General features: G+C 36.3%; 1 protein-coding gene across 18 annotated transcripts in view; it reads left to right on the top strand.

The window, feature by feature from the left end:
* LOC106791553 (protein turtle) overlaps nt 1-23433 on the top strand; it is a 222452-nt gene that overhangs the window by 116871 nt on the left and 82148 nt on the right. For 14 of the 18 annotated variants that reach the window (XM_014757329.1, XM_014757378.1, XM_014757314.1 and 11 more), the window contains one exon: nt 18825-18872. The gene's annotated coding sequence lies outside the window, so the exon portion shown is untranslated. Of the gene's footprint in view, nt 1-18824; nt 18873-20912; nt 22753-22997; nt 23363-23433 lie in introns of those variants that run through there. The other 4 variants (XM_014757397.1, XM_014757260.1, XM_014757278.1 and 1 more) reach the window with 2 other exon arrangements.

Here is a 23433-nt window from a genome sequence, read left to right as displayed (position 1 = left end):
AGTTACACAGCTGCAATACAAGTTACAACGCGCAGTAACCATGTTTCGTCAATAAATTTACTCTTTCCCTTTGCCCCTTCGCCCCTTCTGTCGTTGGCTGTCGGTTGATCGGCAATTTTCCGCATTTCACAAATTTACTCTTGCGATACGAAATTCGATAATTTGCAATTGATCGTCGATTCAAGAGTGAACCTTTATTGATATCGCCCTCGTAGTTATGCATCAATGTCGTGCGACGTAAATTTATAGGATGAACAAAAAAAAATAATAATGATAACACAAAAAAAGAAAAAGAAAAAAAAAAAAGAAAAAAGAATAAATGAAAAATTGTCACATTAAGAAAAAATTATTCTTACAGATAGTTATATTATAAATTAATGTGAATTTTTCCGTGTCATTTATAATAACCAATGTTCTATTATCAAGCTTGTGTTCTTCACGTCTAACATACAAAGAACCTTTCAAGAACGTATCGCAAACCTTTATTACATCTTATGACATTTAACTTGTTCTCTCATTGTCCCGCTTTAGGAAAGTCGAATTTCCCTTCGGAAATGAAACTGCAGCGTCGCAAATGAGGGCATCTGGATATCAATGACACGACTACGGTTCTGAACCATCTGTGCTATGAACGAGAACAAAGTAACGAACGTGTAATGTTAGGCGAGTCACGTCGTAGAATACTATCATTTTTCAACGATTAACATTAGTTTAAATATCGAATCGAATCGAATCGTATCTAGTCTAGAAGAATGATAATAAGAAGAATCAGAATAAGAAACTCTCGTAGAAACGAAAAGGATTTTTCCTCCTTCCCCTCCCCGTTCCCTACCCTCGAAAGATGATAAACGCGCCGCAAACATTCGATCTCCATTTATCGTTCTTTCTACGAGCTTGCAGTGTGGGTATACCGTCGTAGGTAGTATGGCAATCGTAAAGTAATACATATGCATAAACGTAAGTGGTACGATCATAAAATGGAGTTCGATTTTTCAGTAGTACAACCTTTACTTTGACGTCGTGCTCGCTTTCTACGAGAAAAGGATTGATCGGCGCTGCCACTTTTATTTCCTTCTCATTCTTCTTATTCTTCTTCTTCTTCTTCTTCTTCTTTTTCCTTCTACTTCTTTTTCTACTTTTTCTTCTTATTCTTTTGTTTTCCTTTCTATTTTTCTTTATTTCTTTTTTTACTTTCTTTCTTTTCCTTTTGTTTCTTTTATCCATCTTTCATTCGTTTTCTTTCTCTCACTCTCTCTCGCTTTCTTTTTTTCTTTTTCTTTTTTTCTCGCACCCGATCTCTCGCACACGGTCGGCTCGTCGTTTAATCCGAAATCGCGGTGAAGTAGGCGTGGACCAGCGATAAAATTTGCCTTTCAAATTCTTTAACCGAACGGTTTCGGGCGTTCATCGGGAAATTCGATGGAGAGTCTCGAAAACTTTATTCGTGTAACAACTTTTTTTTTTTCACCGAGATGGTAACAACGGCTCCGATGCTCTTTCAATCTCTTCAAAATACTTCGCGTTTCTTTTTTTTCTTTTTTTGGTTCTTTTTTTTTCATTTTTCCCTTCTCGTTTCTTTTTTCACTCTTCATTTTCTTAAACAATCTTTTCGCTGCCGAAGTGTGGTGCACGTTCTTTTGAAATAATTTTTCATTTTACGTTTAAAAAATATGGAAGAATAATATTTAAAAAGCGTGGAATAAATTTCAAAAGACATTGCTCGGGTATTTTAATGTTTTTATCTTTTTTTTTTTTTTTCTTTCTTTCTTTCTTTTCTTTCCTTTTTTTTTATCTTCATTACTTTTTGCGAATATATTATAAAATAAAAAAGAAAAAAGAATCTATAGCAGAGATTTTAGTGAACTATTCATTGCTTTTTAACGACTACGATAAAATGGATATCGATCGAGTGAAATGTCGATTAACCGCTCGGCAATTAACTAAAGTTTTGATTATATCACGCGCTTGGCACGCTTTTGAATTAATAAATTATATTAAGCCATTTACATCGCTTTCGGTCCTCTCTAAACGGTTGTTCGAAGCCTCGATAACGGGTTAGTTAAACTTATTATTATCAACTATATTACCGAAGAAAAATATATCGCGGTAATGTTATAAAATGTCTTTTGTTTAACGTCGTTCAATTAAAAACGTATTTTCGTGTAATTATTACATTGCTTACAAAATTAATTTCATTCATTATATATAATATTGTATAAACAACAAAAATATAATTTACGTGTGATTAATATCTCTATGGAAAACTAAAGAGAAAAAGTAAGAATATTTTTATTGGCTAGTGGTGGTGGGGATTTGGGGGGGGGGGTCGAGGGTGCTTCATTCGATAAATATTAGCTTTAAATCGTTGAAATGGCAACCCATTCGAATTATCCGATCAGGAAAAATTGTCCAAAGCTTTCTTCTCGTTCGTTCAACCGTTGTTCCCTTCTATCGTCTATAATGCAAGAGAGAGTGAGAGAGAGAGAAAGAGAAAGAGAAAGATAGTACTATGAAAGAGAAAGACAAAGTACACCAAAGAAGATAGAGTGGTCTATCAGGGGCAGAAAGCTTTGATCTATAAAGGATTCAATCGACCTGAGCTTTTTTTACTCATCACCAATCGAAGTCTACCTCTATCGCAGCAAAGTATTTCGTTACACTAAACTTTCTCTCACGATTTTCACGTTAAAGAAATACGATTTTGGACAGTTAAATTTTTTATACCTTTTTTTTCTTTTCTTTTCGACAAATCGTTAAAACAGCTTTGAAAATTTTTCAAATTTTTCTATCGTACGATAGTCGTAAGAAGTTGAAAAGAGTTTTCTTCGAATAATCTAAGATTACTCGATTACTTAACTTTGATCTTCGAGTTATCAACGAAGAAAACCTAACTCAGTTTCATTCGTAGTATCTGTCCTATCCATCCTAAAACACTTAGATTTAGTATCATTCTCGCAGCCAGATGTTTTAGGATTACGATCCTTTCTCTATCGTTATACGAGTCGTTCGCGGATACCGTGTTCATTCGAAAGCCAGGAAATGCTTCCGATTTCCAGACCAGAACAGAAAGAGAAAGAGAGAGAGAGAGAGAAAGAGAGATAAAGATAAGGTAAGGAAGAAAGATGGTCTTCTGAACGAGCAACGCGTGACGTAAGTGTCGCTTCCGTTTCTCTTTTAGTTCGACTTGGATAAGCCAATGTAGTAGCATCATTCTCATTTTATCTCTCCATCTCTTTCTCTCTTTCTTTTTCACATACCAACACAACGTTTCTTAATCGTTCAGCAGTCTCCATTGCTAGTTCGCGTAGCTTTATAAGCTTTATGACCAATACGGAAAGCCAAGCCCATCTGAGCTTTACGAGGCTTGTTTAAGAGCCCGCTAATTCCACCCCCACCCACCCCATCCCACAACTTTCTTCTTTCTCTTTCCAATACATTACAGATATACCTAGCAATAGTATATACTTACATAGAGACAATGTTATACTAGTACAATACCATTGGTAAGAACGACAATTGGTCCCCTTCCTCTTTACCTTCCTTCCTCGCAACAAGGATGACGAGAAAGTTGGATATGCGTTATCCCCTTCGGCGACGTTTCGAGTTCGCAGTTTCTCTTTTCCTCTTCTTTTCCTTTCTATCTGTTTTTTCTTTTTTATTTATCTCTCTTTCTTTCTCTATCTATCTCTTTTTCTCTATTCCCCCTCCCCCCTGTTTCTCTGAGAGCGTCGAAGTCGTCGTCGTCGTCGTCGCTTTGGTGAATTTCGAAAGCCAGCACGTTTTGACGTGCGATGTAATTTCCTACGTGCCTCCTACACGCTCGCCCAACCGGAAACACCGGTGCCGACGACAATGAGAGCTACCGCGACTCCCTCGTACACCAACCCATCGCCAACTCCTCCTCCCCTAACAGTTCTCGCGTTTAACCTAACCCTCTCCCATCTCATGCCACCCCTTTTCATCCCATTCCTCCTTCCTCGCTGTTCCATCTCTCTTTCTCTTTCTCTTTCTCTTTCTCTGTCTCTGTCTTTCTCTTTCTCGTGGCGAGCATTACTGCTTTGCGAGCTTTTACAAGTGCACAGCAATCATGTGCAACCTCTGATTTTTTTCAAACTTTGCACACGCTTGTAACGGTCCATGAGTAATATATTACATTGCATCCTTTTTAAGCAAATGGTTGGACACGATCAATTTTTAAGAAGTGTAATGTATTAATATTCCTCATGGATTATTCCAAAAGTGTGGAAAGTTTGAAAAAAATCAAAGGTTGCATGTGATTGTCGTGTTCTTGTTGTTAGCTTGGCGAGAAGAAAACGTTGGAAATCTGTTTTTGAATGACATAATGTCAAATCTTATGCGTCGTTAATGTTCACAGTTCTATCGCAGCATTCAGAATAAATGCTGAGGCACGATATCTTTGTATGTGTATGTGTGTGTGTGTGTGTGTGTGTTAACAGCAAGTTCGTCGCGTCGAAACAACACGAATGTACGGAACGTCGATCGCGAAGAATGAACGAACCAACGATTGTTCAGGTTAAGGGTTCTTTTTATCTCGACTTCTAAGATATCGATTTGTTTTCTGTACGATGAAACATTTTCTACGCGCTTACTCGTAATATAATTTCTACTTGATTTATGTTAATTTTAATTTAATTAGATTGGTATCATTTTTAAATTAGGATCGATCATTCGTGGAATATTGTAAAGTTAGAATGCTTCCAAAAGAAATATTATATTGCGTTACGTAGACGGAGAAAAAATAATTGACAAAAAATTGTTAACGGAAGGAAAGTAGGTAGGATGCTTCAATAATATTCCTGTAAAATAATATTGCATTACATTTTAGAGTCCGACCAGTAAACAATCCATTTCGCGTGTTATGACTTTTTTTTTTTTATTCGTTATACTAGCAAACACGTTATAAATTGTTTGGAAATATTTTTCATAGTCATGAGTCACAGTGTATAGGCAAAGAATAAATGAAATGAAGAAAGATATGATATAAATGTAAATAGTAAATCCAAATGTTGAAACTTTTGAGTCGGATATTACAGGTAAAGTTATCGATGAGATGGAATTCTAAAACATTTCGAATATCAACTATTCCATGAAATTTTACTCTACAAAACTCGTTCGGTTCTACGCTGACGCACGTAGGTTTATAATATTCAAACAACTGTCTCAAATTTTAATGGATTTTCAATGAATCGCATGGCAGTGATTAGTTTCTTTTATTTATATACATACGAGACGAATCGATCGATCGATCGAGAAGAATTTTGACTTAACGATTCATTTTCAACGAATCATCGAGCCAACAAAAAATTGCAGAGAATTTTCTTTCATAAAAGAAAAGAGGTAAATCGATATTACAAACTTGATAGCAGCAAAGTCGAAAGTAACGGCAAAAGAATTCATACAGTTGGAAAAATATTTCGAAAGTTTTACCCTGGCAACTTAAAAATACTTTAGCGATGTTTCTTTATTTTATTTGATATTTTCTTTTTTCTTTTCTTTGGTGGGGTAGCGGGGGAAAGGGGGTGGGGGTGACGGCAAGGCAGCGGCGTGGATTTTTTTTTGTTTTGCTTAAATCTCCAAATACGCGAAGTGCTTTGTGCTACCACGTCTGCGAGTAGAATTTTTCCAACAACGATCCTCTTTACTTATTGATCCACCGAATTGTTTTCAACAACGATTTATAAAAGTTACTTGAAGTTCAGTTAGAAAAGCTGAGCTTTTTACGTAAACTTTCGTAGTACCACAATACTGGACAACAAAAACATCTCAATGTATCTAAAAGGTAAAAGTCTCCTCGTTCTAGTTGAGTTTGTAAAGAGTACAACGCGACTTTGGAAACTCACAGACGAGATCTTTGTATCTTATCAGATAGAAATAGAATTGTGAATTGAATTACCTTTAATAAAAAGATAAAGTTAATTTGCGCGTTCAAATATATACGACACAATTTTATAAATATAATATGTTTATATAATATAAAACGATTATAGAAAAGAATAATATAATATTACATAAAATAGGATCAATATGATTTATTACGACGAGATGATGATTATTATCGAAGACGTTAACAAGGCAAACGTAGAGAACATGCATAGTCATAATGATAAAAACTTTCAAATACGGTTATTATTCGTTGGTCTTGTTAACGATATCGTAGAATAGAAATATAAGGTAACGAGGACTTTCGTGTAGAATAATAAAGGGTACTCGTATCGGTCACGTAGAACGAGCGTGTACGATAGTCGTAAGCGGGCGATGATAATTCCCATTGCAGGGAAGTGCGAGTAAAACTGCCCCTCTTCTCGCGAGAGATTTAGAAAATCGTAGGCGGGGCTACCTTTTCGTCCTTTTGTCGGTTTCCCTCTGCTTTCTCTCTTCTAACACAGTAGTCCTGATAAAAACAGCAGCAGCAGCAGAAGGCAGAAGCAGAAGGCAGAAGCAGAAGCAGTAGCACCAACATCACCACAACCATTATCAACAGCAGTACCACCAGTACCAGCAGCAACCAACCAACCTCGAAAAGCATCGTCCATTGCAAAGGTAGAAAATAGAGGAAAAGGAGAGTGTCATTCGGAAGGGATGGTGGGGTAACTGGTAGAAGGGTGTGTTTCGGCCAAGCCTCCAAGCTGCAAAATGAATGTACGAGCTGGCTCGGTAATTAAGAAGAAAGGTGGGCAGGTCAGGCTGACAGATAAAATTCGACTTCCTCGTACGAGAGAACGTGTTCAAACCAATTCTTCCTCTCTTTCTCTCTTATCTTCGTGTGTTTCACATCTCTCCTAGAATTATTACCGTTCGTCCAAGCGATATACGAGCTCTCACTGAAACATCCTGATTCACCATTTATCTTTTGAGAGAGAGAGAGAGAGAGAGAGGGAAATAAAGATAGGGAACATAGGAAATTTGGATCTCTGATTAAAGTCAAAGTATTTTATGTTAATTAATCATCCAAATCGGATAACGTTTATGGTCGAGATTCAAGAAAGATTTAATGAAGCGTATAATTGTTACGAGAGATGATTTTAACATGCGTCAAGGTTGCTCCTAGTTCAATTTACCTAAGATAAAGTTTTCGTTTGATGCGGAACACACGTCCAGTATTATTTAGTCGTGTTTAGTTGAGAGACGACGTGTTTATCATACGAGTTTTGTAATTAAGCTTACGAGAAGTCGGATCGTTATTAATCCGCGAAGTTGTATTACTTCAAGACGAAGGAACAAGATTAGGCGTGTCAGTAGATTTTGATAAATATCAAGAACGTAACGAACATACTTAACGAGCGTTGGACAGGAGTTTAGTTAGGTATTATCTGATCGATGCGCGTTGTTCACGTTAGTACGACTTTCAATGCTTCGTGCATTTGCCTTTGTAAATCGTGAGCCTTTTCTTCGTTCCTAGATAACATCATAAAGACTCGGTATAACGAAGTATTAGGATAAAAGAGATGGACAGTTCACTATTCTTTGTGTTATTTCCTAGACCCTATCTTTTTCTCTTATTCTCCATTTTTCTAGAAGCGAAACGAGAAATTACATTTGCATGAAAATATTTTCTCACTTTTGCCGACTCTCTTGTAAAAATAAAGAAAACAGAAATACGAGAGAGGTAGAACAAATCCACCGGTCTATTTCGAATGGAAAAAGGATTAGAGTATTTATCACGGGATATATATATCCTGACGAAATAAATCAAAAGTTTCAGCGTGTGCGCGTCAAAATAGGTGTATACATAACCTTCCTTTATTCCGCTTTTTTGTTAGATCATTATTTTGTATTAAGAGTGAGAGATATAAACGCGAAGATACGAGATATACGTACGTCGAAATGCTGAATAATTTGGTGTCGTTAAAAAACGTCCCAGTGCAAATCTTCTTTTCTGTTTTATTTATTTATTTACTTATATTTTTCTTGTTGTCGTGTTTTTTTTACTTCTTTCTCAACTATCGTTCTTCTCTCCCGATCCTAAATAACTCGTGAAAAATGAATATTCGTAGTATTTTATTTTTTTGCTTTTCTTTTTTCTTTTTTTTTGGAATATACTTTGCATACTAAACTACGTATGTGTTCTTTTTTTTTTTTCAGAGAAATCATACTTTCGTGCTTCCATTTTTAATTGTCCTATTCAGTCAGCCGGTTTACTTTCACGAAAGCTCTTTCCATGCTACACGTATGCTTAGCCGAGAACGAAAAAGATTCTCCGTTAAAAAGAAAGAGTTGCTACGAGTGGGTGGTGTTAAGACTAGTAAATGAAAATTGGCTGTGTCGCTGTGCCGTAAAGGAGGAAGAGGAGGAGGAGGAGGGCTATTGACTCTCAAGTTCACAAAGCCCGTATTCGACTTCCAATGAAAATCATTTCTATTTCTTTCTCTTATTTTCTTTTTTTTTTTCTTTTTTGGATATCATAGTTGAAGAGAGTTATAATCTCGACCTTTCTTTTTCATCTCTTCTTAGAAATTTCTTCCCGAATTAAAAGATCGTTGAACTTTCTCGACTTTTCATAAAACTTTAATAGTATTCTCAATCAATGCCAGTGACTCTTATCTAATTAAATGTCATTTGTAATTTTTCGGATATTTATGCAAATGTTTGTTAAACTTACTCCATATATTTTGTAAGAAGAAACAAATCATAGAAATTTCATTTTCCTTTGCTAGTTCTCATTTGAAAGGAACATTTTTCACTAGAAATAGTAATTCTCGAGAAAGGAATATTTATCGACGGTAGTGAAGTCTAGTTTATTACAACTCTCTCTCTATCTCTTTCTCTCTTTCTCTCGAAATTGTTCGGGAAAGACAGAAACAGGAAAGTTTTTAACGATGTGCGTTACGCGCCACGTACTTCAAACTAAGAGGTAGAGAAACATGAGTTGCTAGCTTTAGCATCATACGGTAGACACATTGATCGATGAACCAAGAACGTAAACTGGATATGCAGAAACCTTAAAGGACGAAGATAAATTAATATGCTGGAATTTGGTGAAGTTAGAAACAAACTCGATAGCCAAAGCTCTTCGTATTACTTGTGTCGAATGATTCTCACCAAACCCCTTCCTCTTACCTTTGATATTCACCCCGTCCCTTTATCGTGGTTTCATAAAGTTCTTCCTTCGAAAATCAGAGGAACCATGAACGGTCTCGCTCGATTAATTATTTAAGATGTTCTCCAATACCGACAGTGTAATTACGCGAACATCCGATTTAGAATTCAGCTGGTAAACAGGAAAATATATCATAGAGTAAGCTTGTTATTCCTGAAAAGTTTTAAATTCGAGTTTATCAAACTTTTTGTCTTCTAGCCTATGTTTCTCTATTTCTCGTTTCTTCTCATTCATAGTAATAACCAACTTGCGTTGTTTCACAACGAATGCTCCAAATAATTGTCCTCAACGTGGACGTATTTTACATTTATACGTACGTATAAAATTTATATGTAATATATGTAGAGAAATTAATTAAAGAAATATACTGTGTTGTGTTTTTAATTATTGATCGAAAATCATATAAATTGTGTTATTTAGAATTTGGAATAACGACGAGCTACATCGATCGAGAGGATACATTTACATACAAGAAAATTTCTTACGATTTTCTTTTTCATGTGGTAAACTGTGTAAAGAGAATTATTCAGTAATATACCCTTGATGTATATGAAACGAATGGTAGATAATTAGGGCTCATAAAGATGGTCACGAAAAGTTGTAAGTTTCTCAAAGAGAAAATGTCCAAAGGTAGAAGCGATCTTCATGCTCCTTTGACCGTTTACCATTTTCTCCGATAGCCTTGATCAGTAATATGCCGGTCGTGAAGTTCGTCAGTCAAGGAAGTTTTGCCTCCATTAGAGTATAATTAACGAAGTAAAGCTTACGAAGTCGACAACGTCTAGGTCATTAACTTATCTTTCACTCTATTCCTCTCTTTCTTTTATATTCTCCATTATATCCTAGTTTTGGAAGGAATCAATGTAAAGATCCTAGATCTCAGAGTGAGTGAGAGAGAGAGAGAGAGAGAGAGGGAGAGAGGAAGAAACAAAAGTAAAAAGAAGAAAGTTTCATCGTATTCGTTAATCCCACAGATCGATGGCTCTTTGTGGCAGTCTTTAAAATGAAATTTCCGTTTCTACGGAATCCAGAGAATCCTTTAACAGTTGTCGGTTCTCTCTTTCTCTCTCTAATAATTCGATCAGCAATTACTTATTGAACTAAACGTATCGCTTTCTCTCTTACTCTCTTTTCAAAAATATTTTTATCTTTTTTCACGTGATCGTTCATTTCCTAAAGATTAGGGGGATTATCAATTAAGGACATTCGATGACACAAAAACGTTCTAATCATTTCGTTTAATGTCGCGTTCATAGTGTTCTGAAAAGTTTCAAGTAATCAACGAATTTTTTCTCCTTTTAAGGGGGAATAAAATTTAGATTAGATAAGGAATAAATATATATATTATTATATATAAATTATATATATATATAAGTCTTTTGATCTAATAAATCTTTTTTATCAGATTAAATAACATTATTATCTTACAGTTAGTTAAAAAAATATAAATNTATATATATATATATAATATTTTTCTTCTATATAATATATAAATATATATCTACGTAAATATAGACGTATGTTCGAATTAAGTGGTAAATGTCAATGGTATGTACCAACAAGTCAGACACTTTGGCGGAGCGTGCGCGTTTAGCCGATCTTTGTTCAGTCGGATGTGAGACGTGCAACGCGACGCACGTATTTCTCTATACGTCCTAAAGGAATCCCTGGGCTCTTCGAAGCATAGAAACGTTTAAGGGAGACCGCACCGAGAACTTGCTGGAAGGAGGGAATCATTTGCATTTCAATGCCACCTCGTCGTCGGACCGAACCGATGCTCGGTTTACCGTTTCAGACGGCGTCGAATCGTTGGACGTCAAACTCCGATGCACCGGGAGACTACAGAGTTTCTCGTTCCTTTATATTCCTTTCTCTCTCTCTTAGATTTCGACCCTTCGGACAAAGCACAGTGTTCGTGCAAAGCCCTGCTTTACTTGTCTTTCAAAGCACGCACGAGAACGTCGACTCGAACGTGGATATTCGAATAAGATTGAAATCGTTCCTTGAAATCTCCTTATCTCTTCTCTACATTCGATTAATATTAATTCACCTCTCTCTCTCTCTCTCTCTCTCTTTTTATTTTCCTCTCTTAGATCTTCGCGAATGCAATCGTAGTGGTTACACAGTTATTTTAATTTCTACGAATAATCGAATTTCACTGTCCTACGGTATATATGATGAAAATCGATTTGATCAAATCGAACGAGCCCTCTCCGATAAAATAGTTGTTTAAGGTGTAACGATAGATACACACCAGGCCGTGTTTTATCCCATATATATATAACGAGGTATTGGGAATAGGGGTGGAAATCATTCGGTCGGTACTACGTGACGGATTATTGCTTCGACATGAAACAATTTAGTGCGGTCTGGATACTCCTCTGTTCGATAAAACTGAACGATTTCCTAAATGAAGTGGAATACCTTGCTCGATCTTATTCGCTTATCTAGCTTTTTTGTTTGTTTAATTCCTTCTTTTTGTTTTGTTTTTAGTTAACGTGATTCAACGATCAATACTAACGCGAATAGGGGTTGGGGAGGGGGGCGATTAGAACAAATCCACTTTCCCTTCTCCATTGTTACATTTGGATTTTTCTATATTCATTTTTCATCCTATACTTTAATCTCTTTATCCTATTCAAAGTCTAGCTTTTCTTCAATAAAGTACATTTACTTTAGCCGAATAATATTTTTCGCTAAGGTGAGCACGATACATGTCAAACATTTATCTCGTCTCCATTGGAAATCTCGTTCAGCCATCTGTGTGCACGTTGAAACCAACTGTAACATATATATATATATATACATAATATATACACAGATGCACATCTGCAGATATATATATATACACACACACACACATATTTATTTGCATCTTCGACCTTTGAATCGTTCGACGAATATGTAGACGACGGTGCTTGGTACCGAGGTGCACGGTCGAAAGGGGTTCGAGACGTAGAGGGAAAAAGATAGATGGATGGATGGATGGGAAGAGGGAGAAAGAGCAAGCAAGGGAGAGAGAGAGAGAGAGAAGGAGAGAAAGAGGGATACATCGATTTCTCGACGAGCAATTCGATACTCGTGCAACGGGTCTTCGCATGGGCATCGTCGATGCATGTGCAGAGTGTATACACTTCCACGTACGTTATTAGGCAGTCGTGTGCATACACCTATCGCTTCCACACACAAAACACACACACACACACATATACATATACACGCGTTTACACGAAATTCGTCTACCATCTATCTATGTACATACGTGACACAACGCACATAAACACAAGCCATTGTACATACATACATACATATACATACCGAGTTTAAACTGATATCGACTGCTGGATGGATTTATCTAAAATTAGACTTCAACCCCCCTAGCGTAACCCCTCCAATCCCCTTCAACTCTTACCATGTATCCTTTCGCGATTAGTCGTATCTTTTCGGAGGAGAAGGTTCGTCGTTACCGGATCACGCGTGGAAACGTTAGGATCGTTGATTTAAACTAAAATTAGAATTATTATAGATGAATATATCGTTTTCTCTGTGTATGTGTGTGTATGTGTATGTGTATCTAATTACGAATTGGCTTTTCATGGATGACGGATGTTATGGAGGCCTGATTCTTGCCCAATCGATTTTTCCTTTTTCTCTTCCTCCCCCCTCCTCTCTCTCTCTCTCTCTCTCTCTCTCTCTCTCTCTCTCTCTCTTTTACTCTTTCCTTTACCTTGCGAATTCACGAGCAAGCGAATTAGTTATTGGATATATAGAGACGAGGTCGATGCACCGTTTGCAATATGGCTTAGCGTAAAATTAGCTTCTTTAATTGAACAAACTCTTCAGAAATCACAAGGCTTTTCAGATCTAGATTAGCATTTGTATTATGCATATAACGTTATGAACACTATCTGATGTTACTTAATTAGAAAAAAAGAGATGTCAATTAATGGAATGTCGCATTCCATTTATTTGTTGAAGATTTTCCATTAAAATTTGAACGTTCCACATTTAATTATGATAATTGTTCTAGTCTCCATTCGTTTATTCGATTTCTTTTCATTCACGATACTTTATTATTAACATGTTGAATTTTAATAAGAAAATAGTAAATATTAAACGTACGATATCTTATTTTCTTTTCGTTTTATTCGCCGCCGTTATTATTACGTTCTTTCTTTTTTTTTTTTTTGCTTCTTCATATATCTTTCTTCTTAACGCGACGTAGAAGATTTTATTTAAAAGTTAATCTTCAGTCTTAATTCTCAACGATCGTACGGAAAGTTAACGCGAGCTTCTTCTTCTTCTTCTCCTTCTTCTTCTCCTTCTTCTTTTGGCTGTTGCTTGACGACAGCGGAAACATTTTATATATTACACACGCGTGTAGAATTAATGTTGATGATGGATGACAAGGGAGAACGCGGTACTCTTCTCGAGAGAATAATAAAAATTTACACGACATCGTGCTCTATACATTCTAATTAAAATTCTCCGTGGGTTTTCGTAAGCGTGTAGAAATAAAAAATAATAAAAGTAAAACAAGAGGGAGGGAGAGAGAGAGAGAGGGAGAGAAGAAAAAAAATTGTCTGCCTATGAGAGGACACGACCCGGTCAACTCATCTCTTTTTCATCCTAATAAACATATTTAATTACAATGTCAAGTCTTTTTTCCATTTTTTTTACATTGAAACGAAATTTCTTATATTTAGACTACGGTAATGATCAAATTTTTTGAAACGATATTAAAGAAAGAGAATGTGTATGAGTTACGTCGATCAATAGTTATTGAAAAATGCATTTGTTTATGAAAGGATAAATGGGGATGAATATATTTTGAGAGCGTTGAACATACACTAAATTATTGTTAATTAATCGAAAGAGAAATGTAGATATATTGTAGTCTGAAAGCACCGAGTATAAGTTTGACGTATTATTTTCTACAAAATTCTTTTTTAAACTTGCTCATTTTTTTCAATGAAAGTCAATTAAAATGTTTTTATTGACTGTTGTTTATACACGACGAAGAATAAATTTTATTTACTGTACATATTATTTTCGGTATTCATATATGTAGCCTTTGAACATTCATATAAACAACAATTAACATAAGAAATTTAAACGACTTTCATAGGATACAACTTTGAACCAGTTCATTGTTGGATTTCGAAGAGGAAAGTAGTTCCTACTAATACTCCGTGTTTTTAAATTACAATCTACATTTTTTCGGATTAATTAACAATTATTTAAAATACATCGAATATTCTAATGTACTATATTAATATTTTCGATTATTTAAACTAAAATATATTTTGTTTAACGTTCCAGTCCGATGATGTTGATGATTTCGAAATTTTCATCTAATTAAATAGATCGAAGCTGTTTATCATTCGAAATATGGTAATAGATATATTATAATATTTAAGCAAATGTTTAATTAGTATTCTTTTATTAATAGACGATGTATTAATATGACTTTCCGAATGAAAAGATTCAATTTATTACAAATATTATTTTAATTATACACATGTGCAACTTTCTAAACGTCATATAAACAACAGTCAACAAACAGTCATAAAATAATCAGATGTAACATTAGTCAACTTTTTTAAAACAATATTTCAATCATTATATTTCCTCTCGAGGAGGGGGGAGGATGAAACAAAAAATTTAATAAGAAAATAAAATAATTTACAGTCGATAGAAATACACGATTATTCAGTAATTAGATTTGACTTGAACAGATTTGTGGCTTCTTTCCGTTCGAAAGTAACTATCCTTCAGGATGGTTGAACGATAGTTTGTAGAGCTTAAGACCAATTTCGACTTTGCTCCGTGCCCGGTTGAAGAAGAGGGCTAATAGTTGAAGAGGGTAGTTCTTCCGTTTCCGTTTACTAAAGAGAAAGAGAGAGAGAGAGAATGTTGGAAGCAGGAGAAGAGGGAGAGAGGTAATGGAATGAGGGAGAAGGCAGTTGGTCACGTGAAGCAGTAATAGAGAATAGGGGGGTGAAATGCAAACGAAAAGCCCACGGTCTTCCTATGTGTTCTTACGGATTAGGTGAAAGGTGTCGAGGGGTGAATTAATGACTGAAGCTTTAACTCTCGAGAAAATCTGTTTATTCTTAACGAGACTTGTCTTGAAAAGAGGATCAACCAACAACCATCGGCTTGGTGACCTCTACTACTTCAAATGGGATAAAAAATTTACGATTTTTTTCTCCCCTTCGTACATTAGTCAATGATTAGGGCATTTAAAATGAGGGGAGTATATCACCTTTAAAGGTTACCCACCCTATCTCGAATTTTAATTATAACTTTGCCTCCAAGTATAGTTAATGTCGTTGCTTTGATTAAGATTTTCTTTTTATTTCTTTTTTCTTTTTTTTTTTTTTACACTTTACAATTTATCGTAATTCGTTGCTCGAAGTTAAAATATATCTGTGATTTCGAAGGATTTTATCTGAAAGTTAACATTTATTAATGGTATTGTTTTGTTGTATAGAAAAAAATTAGATATAAAAAAAAGTGTCTTTTTTGTTGTTTATGCAAAATAAAACGTACAACTTTGTGTTAAATAACGTTCCACTTACTGTAGGTTAAATCGAACACTTTGGAGAGTCCACGAATCGAAGAATATAAAAGTTACCTTCTTTTTCTTGTTCCTTCTTTTTTTCTTTCTTTCTTTCTTTCAGAGAAAAGAAGTAAGAGGAGAGAGAAATGTAGTAGTCATGGGTTTGTACTTCTCTCTCTCTCTCTCTCTTTCTCTCTTCCTTTTTCTCTTACTCTTTCTTTCCTCGAGCAATCGACAAGAAGACAAGTTGAATTCTCGCGAGTTCAAAGATATCTTTCGACGAGAAATGGTGGGCGGAAGAAATCGGCCGGAAAAATCGTCGGAAAAATTGTGTCCTCGGTTGTGGAAAAAGGTTGCTACTCAAATCGAGTGACGTTGAGCGTCAGCCTGCAACGTCGGCAGAGACATAGAAGAAAATCGAACGTTTTTGAACGTTAAGGAATCTTAGAGAAAATTCTCAACAACAGAAAACTACGCCGGTATAATACTTTTCTATACTTTTCGTCAGTACGTAATATTGTCTTGCTTTGTGTGCGTAACGTCTTACGTAAGAAAAATGTCAAAAATTTAATATTAAGATTATGTGAGAAGAGCAAGGAGAATATGATTAGATCAAGAGAGAGAGAGAGAGAGAATGAGAGAAAGAGCGAGAGAAAGAGCGAGAGATAGGTGAAGTGGTGGAAAGATAGAGGGAGAGAAGAAAAAAGTCGATAGGATATGGAATTTAAAAATGAAGCTGAGAATATTCGATTGAGTTTATTCAAATCCATTTTATTGATCTCTCTCTCTCTCTCTCTCTTTCTCTTTCTCTCTTTCTCTTTCGCACTTTCTTTTGATAAGATATAGATATGTAAGTGATTTGTAGAGAAGGATGTTGAGGTATTCAAATTATTATATAGGTTAGATGTTGGTATGTGTATATAGGTTTGTAGGGATATAGGAAAAAGCGGCGTGACTAAGGACGTTAGACTTGCTACGGCGTATGAAGTTTGTACAATAACATAGCTCATAGGTATACTTGTGCTAGTCCTTCTTGGCAAGTCCTTTACCGTGCGAACTGTCTCGTTTATATTACAAACTTGAATGCACCACTTGTAAAGTCCTACTCTAGTAATATAAACGTTTATTTCGACAAATCATTTATTACCATTCAATTAACTTCGACAACGCGTAACAATGAAAATTCATGTTTCAATTATATTCATGAAACAGATGTTGGCCGGACGTATTCAAACCCTTTAAAATGTTAATGAAGACATTATTAAAATTCCAACGAATAATGAAATAAAAATATTGCGATATCGTCGCGTTCGTTTGATTCGTGATATTTTCCGAATGATAATAAACAAAAAAATTGTTCGGTAAAAAAAGTAGAAATAGAAAAGAAAAGAAAAGAAAAAAAGGAACAGTTCTCGACAATTTGGATCATTTATTTTCTATATCTATATTCCCGCAAAAGGAAGATTTTCTTTTTCATCTAAATCCAGATGCTTGGCTGAATCATTCTTCTCTTCTCTTCTCTTCTCTTCTTTTCGTTTAACGATTCGGCCGTGACAAGTATATCGACCGTGTTACCCAAACCACCAACTTCAGAACCACCACCTTCTTCTCTATTCGAGATCGTAAGAAACGCCATTAACGCTTGTGGTTACGCCGGAATGCCGATGGAACGAACGGATGCATGATTTCTTTCGAGGCCTCGACCTCGACCTCCAGGCGTGTTCCTCTTGTCGAGAAGAAATCGGACTCGCCATTTGCTTGGCGAATGCTTTTTATAAAATGCAAGCTTCTTCGCTGCTGATTCGTTAGAACCTTTTGGGGCTTTTAAAATCTTTACGTGGCTTTAAACAAAACAAAAAAATAAAACGAAATTATTAAACAAATTCTTTCGTATCGAATCGTACGATAAATGGAAATTAATTCTTGATTCCTTTATACGATCGTTATTTCACGACGATAAAATTGATAAGCGTATCAATTTGCAAAGAAAACAAGCTTCGAGTGAAGAAAAAAGAAAAAAAGGTGGAAAAAGCTTGGAAATGTCGAATATCTGGGTGGGGGTGGGGGAGGAGGAAAGCAATGGCAGCAGGTGTTCGAGACAAGCTTTCGAGAATAAATCGTCGAAGCGTGCTACCGCTCTTGATAGTTCTTTCGTGAAACGAAAGGCGAAACAAGCGATCGGGTAACTATCACCAAAGGCGATTATATTACTATCTATCTTTAGAGGCAAATATTTCCACAACGAAACATCGCGGAAACTTGAAACGAAGCCGCTTTAAACGTGTGCTAACTCTCCAAGTTCATTCATTGGAATGAATTCCTTTCTCACCTATCTATAATATTCACTAATCATTTTTCTTAGATATTTGCAAATCTATCTAGTTACTTACTTACTTACTTACTTACTTACTTATTTAATTTAAAGTACGTACACACATATATATATATACGTAAGTATAAAAGTATTATACTTGGATTAATCGAAAATTTTTCATCCATCATATTATTATATATTATATCTCGTAGCAGGCACATCGAACGCACGTCTTACAAACTTCCTTCCTGATAAATGATATCGAAAATTCGATTTTCATTCGTTTTCTTCACATTTCTGAAAGAAGAAACGAAGGTGGAAAACGCTCGACCTTTTTCGATCATATCTCCGCGAAGGAGGATCGTCGAATTCTCGGGAGAAAGAGAGAGAGAGAGAGAGTATGTGTGTGTGTGTGTATGTATGTGAGAGAGAGAGAGAGAGAGAGGGAGGTAGAAAAAGAGACAAAGAAATTTCTTACGAGAAAGGACTTTGCTCTATTCCTGTCCCTCTTATTCGTTTTTTCTTTTAACTTTTTTCTTTTCTCATTCACATCTTGCGTGTTACATCGTTCTCTCTCTCTCGTTTTCTTCTTATTTTTCCGAACTGTTTCTGCTAGCTTCGAGAGAGAGAGAGAGAGAGAGAGAGAAAGAGAGAGAAATAGAGAATCAACCTTTTCCCTTTTCGATAGCACGATCGTCTCGAACGAAGATTTTCCGAGCTGTAAATTGCAAAAGTTCTTTTACTTGCACTTCTCATCTAGTCATTCTTTAAACTATCTATTCCCTTTTTTTTTTCGATTGTTTTTCAATTGTATTATCTTTTTTCAGACACTGAAAAGGCGTAACGGAGTAACTAGTGGTGGGAAACGTTAATTGGTAAGTTAGAATCTTTTAATTTCGTTAAAATTGACAGCATAGTGTATAGGTAATAAACGCGAGCTCAATGTTTCGATCGGATTTCGATTAACGAACGAATGAATTACACGATACGCAAGGGTAACTCGATACTTACTCATTCGAATTGTTTCTATATCTATTCTGCCAACCTAACAACGACGATACTCAACCGGACAAATGTAATTTTAATTAACGTTAAGTATAATCTAACGAAATAACGTCACGCGCTCGACACCGATGTTTTTATTCTGCTTCGAATGAAAGGGGGAAGGGGGCACTTAACAGTATTGCCATCGCGTTAAATGCCTTTTGCAATCTGCCGAGTTTCTCGTGCGTTACATCCGTAATCTGTTAAATAATGCTCAATGTGATTCTTGACGTTTAGTCTCGGATTCGGTGAGGAAAATTTCTGACGATGAAATAATTTTGCCCCTCGTTTTTCTTTTTCATTTTTTCTTCTTCTTCTTCTTCCTTTTTAAAACCAATTCGCATCGATTGATTTTACCTTTGAATAGATAAAAAAGATAAAGACTCGTGGTATCGTTTTATCCAAACCCCTCATTCCCATGAGAATATTTTCGATTTATTAATTAATCGGTGCTCACAATTATAAAAAGAAACAAAATATAATCAATTTTTCTTTTATTTTGTTTTTTCTCTCTCTCGTAGAGAGATATACTTAAAACTTTAAAGAGTCTACGTGACGATAAAATAAAATAAAAACAAATAAAAATAGAAAAAGAAACAAGACAGAAATAATAAAGAATTTTCTCAGGACAAATTCGTATTACGAATATGCTTGTATACTCGTGGGCGCAACATTTCTTACAAAACTCGGGTTATATATACCGTAGGGTGGTTAGGTTTGGTCAATGCGTTCAGTATTATTTAGGGGTTGCAAAGGATTCATTTCATCACAGCACGAGCTAAAGCTCGGCTTTTGTGGGTCGTGGATACACGGGGTGAAACAGCGCTTGATTAACGGCAAGGCTGCCGTCTGGCAAGAAAAGGGATCAGGTGTCAAAAGCTACCTGAGCTGACGCTGTAGCTTCTCCCATTATTATCAATTTATCTTATGTTTCTTCTCCTCTCTCTCTCTCTATCTCTATCTCTCTCTTTCTCTCTTTTACTCCTCCTTTCTATTTCTCTTTCTATTTTCTCTTTAACGATCAAAACAATTTATCGGTAATACCGACTATTAACCTACCCTTTAATACATTCATTCGATCATTTTGATTTTTACCTTCAACGATATTATACACATTAATATAAAAAATTAATATTTTATCATACCTTCGATCACCGCGTGTTCTCGCAACGATGACAATGTTTAAAGAACAGGGAAAAAATAAAGTGGGAATATTCTTTTGGTCTTTTGCTCGACGTTCCACGTGCGTCGTCTTCGAACCATCGTCAATCGTTCCTCGCGTTCGAGGATCGAACAATCGAGGGGAGAAAGGCGTGGATATCGAAGGAAACTTCGTTGGGAAAAATGAGATACTTTCGGGGAGCGAAGACAAAGGGAAAAGAACTTAAAGAAGAAGAAGAAGAAGAAGAAGAAGAAAGAAGAAAGAAGAAAAATGAAAAAGTTGTCAAAGAAGAAACGAAAAGGAGACGAGAAGTGGACCGAGGTCGGGGTTGGGGGGGGGTAGGTGGAGGGGTTTGCGAAGAAAGATAGCGAGGACGCAAGAGAGAAATAAAAATAAGAAGAGCAAAATAAAAGGATAGAAAAAGAGATAAAAAGAATGAAAGAGAGAGAGAGAGAGGGGGCTTGTAAAATCGTCCGGGGCCCCTGAAAGCGTCGTTACGTTCTTGGATGCCGCCCTTCCGCCCGATCAATATTGCGTTGGTGGGGCCAAGGCAGGGTAGCTGGGTGGTGGAAAACCAGAGATTGGAAGGAGAGCACAGACAAGGGTAGCTACGCGAGAGAAAGAGAGAGGGAATGGGTTAGAGGTAGTAGTAGGGCAAGATAAATCCTAGAGTAGGGGTTGTTTTCAAAGAGTGGGGTTTATAGGAGAAGCAAGAGTCTGTCATGGCGGCGCGCACCACCGCCAGGCAAGCGGCAGCTCGACATCTTTCCTCGTCGCGTGTTACGCGCTTCTTCTGTTCTTCGGCATCTCTTCGAGTAACGACGACTTAGTTTTAACATTGAGAAGGGAACAATTTACTTTTTAGGATACCTATACCTCAACGATTGGTGTATTCGATTTAATTCTATTACGCGAGTGCGAGGAACCAACTGTGCTCTCTTCGATTTTTCCTTTCTCCTTTTTTCCCTATCTCGCTTATTCACTCGTTTACTACACATTCTCTCTTTCTCTTTCCTTTTTGTTCTTTTATTCTATCTTTCTCTCTCTCTCTCTTTCTTTCTTTCTTTATCTCTTTCTATTTTTCGATTACTTTTTCCTTTCTTAAAAACAGTGACACAACTTGTGACAATTTGTTATTGTGCTATCGAATCGGTGGTGATCTATGTACGTTTGTCTACATAAAAACAAAAAAAAAGACAAAAAAAATACAGAAGGAAAAAAAAAATAGACACATAGGGATTGATCGAATAAACTATAAACGCGTGTGTAGTTACTTTGGTCTTATTTCAATGGGATCGAATAATGGAAATGGAAAGTGTCGTAGATAGTTAAGTTGCTCGGAGAGAGAAGGGATTCACGAATAAGAGGAAACTTAGTTTTGAATAAGTATAAACGGTTGCTGTGTCGTGGGCTCGATCGATCTTGAAGGTTGTGCCTTCCGAAGGTCGCCTCGATACTCCCACGGAATTTCCGCATCGCGCTTTGGATCGAACTCAGTTCGCGTCGTGCGTGACACTTTGCTACGAACGAGAGCCTACAGCGCTTCTGCTCTCTTTCTCTCTCTCTCTCTCTCTCTCTCTCTTTCTCTCTCTCTCTGTGTGTGTAAACTTTTTCTCCACTGTGTGATATATTATAATATTCTTCGTAAAATCATGTCAACGTTGACGTAACGTGCTCGTGTAAAAAAATGTCGCGTAAAAGTAAATCATTTCATTGAACAGATTGATAATAAATCTTCGAGGTGTTTATCAAAGGATATATATATCTATATACATATATATATATATACATACGCGTATACAAGATCATTGCCGAAAATCCAGAAAAAATTGAAGTGACATCGGTGAAGATAGGCGAGGGTGGCCATCGCGGTTGGACCGAGCTGACAACGGCCGAGTATTCTCGAAACGAATCAGCAGGAGTAACAATGTCCTAGCGAAGGCAGGACCTCGTCTAGACCGCTCCCCCTCGTCCTGATCCATTTCTTCCGAAACCTTAAATCCTTGCTAATGTTGCTGTCCTGAGACTACAACAACTACCAAACAAACTGTACCCCGTGCTGTCGCATTACACGTACAAGTATACACACACACGCGCGCGCGCATACGTACTCACAGAAACAAATACAGAGTTAGAGAAACATATACACACACACACACATGGACACGTATACCCGCGTACACTACAGACACATATATCAAACTCGCTTTCATCCTTTACCATCTCTTTTTATTTATCATTCTTTATCCAGCTTCAATTCAGTTACTACGACACATTCTGATGTTTGATAAAAATAAGAAGATTTATAGAGAAATTTATAAACGAACATAAAGAACAAACACGCACAATTATACCTACATATCCAAAGTCTTATACGCACATAGAGAGGAACGCGAGCTTTCCGAATCCGGCCAAGTCCAAAGTCCTTAATCCCGTGGGGCTCCGCCCGCACGCGAAGGAACCACACCCCGAGTACAGAGAGAGAGAAAGAGAAAGAGATAAAGAGAACAAGAAGAAAATTCAAGATCCGGATTTAACGTTCCCCTTTGGTAAGCTTCACTTACTATCGTTCGATTCCTTCTTACTTTTTTTTTTCTCTATTATCATCCTTTTATTCAGCAGTTTATTCAAAAGGTTAGGTAACCTTGCTCGAGGCCAAAGAAAATGATTATGTAGAAAGAAAGAAAAAGAGAGAGTGAGAGAGAGAGGGAAGAACCATGTGGGGGTGGAATGTTGCGCTTCATCCCCTCCCCGTTGTCACCTCTTTTTTATATTCTATCCTTTTCTCGGTCAGATCGACAGTCCACATGGCCTCCTTCCATGCTGGATGCAGGTTGCAACGCCGTCGCGTAGGTTGGGTTTCTCGTTTACGATTGGGAGTGGGTGAAGGACTCTAGCGTGCTTTCGGAATTCGCCTAACAATAAGTTTGAAAACTTTCGTATATTATACATATATTATTCTCATATTGTTAGTGGGAATTAAATTTTGATTCTTGAAATTGTTTCGTAATTATTATACGAGTCAAGTTATGCGAATGAAGTGGGGAGTGCCTTAGCATCGTGACTTTGCGTAAACGCATGCGTGGGTTGTGTTTATTAAGAGGTTAATGGACGTAGAAAATAGAATGATTATTCTATAAACCAGCATCAGTTTACATAGTGAGTATATCTTATCTCCTTTGTATTATATACTTTGAGAAATGAATGTTCTTGATAGAATTTGATCTATT

The sequence above is a fragment of the Polistes canadensis genome, unplaced genomic scaffold (assembly GCF_001313835.1).
Source record: "Polistes canadensis isolate GaletaPanama2010 unplaced genomic scaffold, ASM131383v1 scaffold_8, whole genome shotgun sequence".
Classification (NCBI taxonomy): domain Eukaryota; kingdom Metazoa; phylum Arthropoda; class Insecta; order Hymenoptera; family Vespidae; genus Polistes; species Polistes canadensis.
This window is presented reverse-complemented; position numbering and strand designations above follow the sequence as displayed.